At 40.0% G+C, this 4,010-nt stretch overlaps 1 non-coding gene across 1 annotated transcript; it reads left to right on the forward strand.

Moving 5' to 3' along the window:
- The first annotated feature begins 2,302 nt into the window (after positions 1 to 2,302).
- LOC131244774 (small nucleolar RNA R71) lies at positions 2,303 to 2,409 on the forward strand. Its single transcript, XR_009170551.1, has one exon. It is a non-coding gene; the product is annotated as a small nucleolar RNA R71 (small nucleolar RNA).
- Positions 2,410 to 4,010: the final 1,601 nt, after the last annotated feature.

Here is a 4,010-nt window from a genome sequence, read left to right on the forward strand (position 1 = left end):
ATATCCAGCAATCACCATCCAGTGGACTAGACATTGTAGACTACCACACGTGCAGCAGGTCCCACCATCCAGGATCTCACGGATCGTGTGGATAGTACATCACGGTGGGCCCCACATATAGAGGTGGACGGTTTGGATATAACTCATACCCCATTTCCAAACCATCAGAACTTGCTGTGTCAAACAACAACTATGGAATTACTAGTGGGCCAACCAGCAGATGGACGGTTGGATCATTACTGGCCCCATATAACATGAATGAAACACATGCGTCATTGGTGGGTCCACATGTGTGGCCCACCACAACTTTGGGATAAAAGTGATATTTGTGTTTTTACTTCATCCAAGTCTCTCCAAATGGACAGGTAGCGAGGTGGGGCCCAACACATGGACGGTCTAGATCAGGTGGGCCACATACATAATCATCACACTAAAAAGGAAGAGAGAGAGAGAGAGAGAGAGAGAGAGAGAGAGATGGTGTAGTGGAGGGACCCCGCCAGTATGGGCCCCTCTATGATTACAACACATACATCAAAATGGGTCCCATCATAAGTGGACCCTCAAATAAAATCAACGGTGGAATTTCTAGGATCACCCACCTATATCACTCCTTATTTCCTTAGCTTCCTTAGCTCCTATGCTCAACCTTTGATGGTGGATGATGAAGTTTGGATGGTGGAGATGAGAGTTTTTGGGGTAGGGAAGTGGGCCACATTTGGCTCTTTTGGAATAGCTTGGACGTTGGCTCTCTTGGGTTGCTTGGGAGATGGATTTGAGAGAGAGAAAGAGAGAGAGAGAGAGGTGATGGGATGAAAAGGGATGGGTGAGTGATGGGTGATGGGTGATTAGTGTAAGGAAGTGATGGGTGGAGAGAGAGAGTTGACTTTGGGAATGGGAGATGTATGCGTGTTGTAAGGGGAGTGATGGGATGTGTACTTGACTTGAGGTGATTGATTGTTGTGATGGGTTGTAGAGATTCTCTTAGGATTTGTAATGCGCGACGTTTTCTTTGAAATAAATGCGAGCCCATAACTCCTGGCCTGGGTATCGCATCGGTGCACGAGACGCGGCGTCGCGGTTGCTAGGGTACGAGTTTCGAGTCCAGCCGATTCGGGTTGACAGGGTGCAACTCAGGGTCTTACACAAATGTTATCTATGCATCACGGGTTGCCGAAATTTGACCAGGAGGACCATGAGATCCTAAGGAATGGTACGAACTAGGTTACAGGCCTTACAATAGATCTTTCAAAAATTTGGCAGATGAAAGTAATTATTTAATAGCATCCAGTAGAGGAATGTTGACCTTCACTTGTTTAATCACCTCTAGAATGTCCTGAGAGTTAGAGAAGGGTTTTGGTGCAATCTACCATTGAGGGAATGGAGCAACTGGTTTAATTTAAAGTTCCGGTTCTAACTCATGTGGAGCATTGCTAGGTCTATCAGTTTCATCTACTTTCGAGTCCTTAGGCTTTTCAACCCTTATCAGAATAGATTTGTCAATTGTTTTTCCACTCATAAGAGTGGTGATAGACTTAGCTTGCTCCATCTGATTTAAAGAGCTTGGGTTGCTGATTTCACATTGTGGCTTTGGGTTGGGGAGAGGTTGAGCTGGAAACATCCCTTTTTTCCCAATCGTATTTTTTGTCTCAAGTCCTTGTATGGCCTTTGTAAAATCTTGAAAGGCTTGTAGCATACCCTAGTTAAAAAGCTCATGATTTTGAATATGTTTCAGAACCTGGTCCTCTTGAGGTTTCCTTTAATCTACGAATTGGTTAAGGATCCATTGAGGAGTGGCAGTTTATCCATTCCACCAACCGAAATTTAGATGATTTCTCCAACTGGAATTGTATATATTTCAGGAGGTTCCTCTAAAAGGGCTCTGGTAGTTGTTTATAACATTTGATTGCTCGTTCAAAACTTCTTGAAAAGCAAGTATTGTTGGACAATTTTCAGTTGTATGAAGATTGCAAGCACAAATACCGCAAATAGTTTCCTTAGCATTATCCTTTTTAAGTTTCATGGCCTTGAGTTTTCTTATGAGGCTAACCGCTTTAGCATTTATATCGTCTTCTCTTTCAATAAGTAGATTCCACCCCTCTCCTTTGGTTGAGTAGGCTTAGATGTGGTGTTTGGTCTTGGGTAGATGTTCCATGATTGTGTGTTTTTAGCAAGCTTGTCAAAATAATCCCACACATCATTGATATCTTTGTTCATGAATTCTCCATTGCACATTGTCTCAACCATTTGGTGCATGGAAGATGTCAGTCCATCATAGAAAAAACTTGTAATGCGCCACGTTTCAAAACTATGTTGTAGGCATGAACTGACAAGATCCTTGAACCGCTCCCAACATTGGAAGAATGTTTCATCTTCCTTTTGGGCGAAGTTCATGATCGACTTTCTAAGGGTGTTCGTTTTATGATATAGAAAAAATTTCTTAATGAGCTCCCTTATCATATCATTCCATCTATTAATAGTCTGTGGACGTAGTGAGTGTAACCATGTCTTAGCTTTCTCTTTTAAGGAGAAGGGAAAGAGTTTCAGCCTAACCTTGTCCTCATACCCATTAGGAAAATATAAAGTGGTTATAATCTCATCAAACTCTTTCATATGTAAATATTGAGATGGCCAAGCTATATGTCCTAGAGGGGGGGGGGGGGGGTGAATAGGACTATGCCAAATTTAAAATAAATACAGCAGAAATAAAGAAAGAGTGATAGCCAAATAAATAAATCAATACACAATGCGGAATGCAATCTCAAAATATTAACTGTTCTAAGGACAACCATGCACCATAAAAATGGCAGGGCAACCTTACTAGAACAAATAGAGAAACTGAAGCTCAAACTGATAAAAAGATAGCAAGAAATAAATAACAGAAATATAAATCTAAACTATTACAACATTCCCCATTGAGCTTGAATAAAATGATTACAACATTCACATCCACACATACATCCCACAAATGAATAATTAAAGATATGAAATATAAATCACACAACCACAAAACACAAGGGATTATAGTGGTTTGCCTGCGTGTACACTAACTGTTAATAAACAGCCACACGGCTACTTCACTCCTAATATCCTCACATAGGGGATATCAGTGTTCACTATCAAAGATAGGTTTTCCAGGTTCACCCAAAACCTTCACAATTGTGTCTTTCTTTGTGAGCTTACACAATTAAAAAAAACCATCTTCTGAGTTTTCCTGGCTCTCCTCAGATAACCAATACAATGAGATTTTTCTGTCAAATCCCAAAAGAAAACCAAATGAAAGTAAATTACATAAACATAAAGTACCTGAATTTCTCTTTCATTGTAGTAGCCCATAAGAACCAAGTTGGAGTAGAGATTTGAATGTCAAAGTTCAATGTCCAATACTCACTTTATAATGGTTCTAGGCTATAATAGATTTTAATTAAACCAAATGGGGCTAGCTCTAATTGATTTTGATTCCAGAAAAAGGAAAAATGAAACTTCCTCTTTTTCAGATCAAATTGGAATACAAGAAACAAAATCAATTTGAAAAGCTAAAGAAAGAGAATATTAAACACGCACACTTAGCTTAAATGGAGCACAGACTTATTTCTTAGAAGGCTGAATTAAATTAGCTTGAATTTCATCTTTTTATTCTGAGATTCGTGCTCTATTTATAGGTGAGCAAATCACATCTTCGACTGGTCTAAAGATCTCTACGACTGGTCGCAGAACCAACAAATATTTGAAAATTCAGGTGCGATAAGATCTGGCGGTTTCACGACTGGTCGTAGGTGGTCTACGACTGGTCGTAGGTCTCCTTCGACTAGTCATAGATTGCTCACGACTAGTTGAAGCTAGCCAAGTTTCAATACTGTACTTTGAGTCATAGGTCTATGACTGGTCGAAGAAATAGTCGATACTGTTCATACGACTAGTTGAACAGTCCCTAAGACTAGTCGAAGCCTAATAGAAAATTTTTGAATTTTGCAACAACCTTACGACTGATCCAGAAAATTCTTAGACAAGTC

The sequence above is a fragment of the Magnolia sinica genome, chromosome 4 (assembly GCF_029962835.1).
Source record: "Magnolia sinica isolate HGM2019 chromosome 4, MsV1, whole genome shotgun sequence".
NCBI classification, from domain to species: Eukaryota; Viridiplantae; Streptophyta; class Magnoliopsida; order Magnoliales; family Magnoliaceae; genus Magnolia; species Magnolia sinica.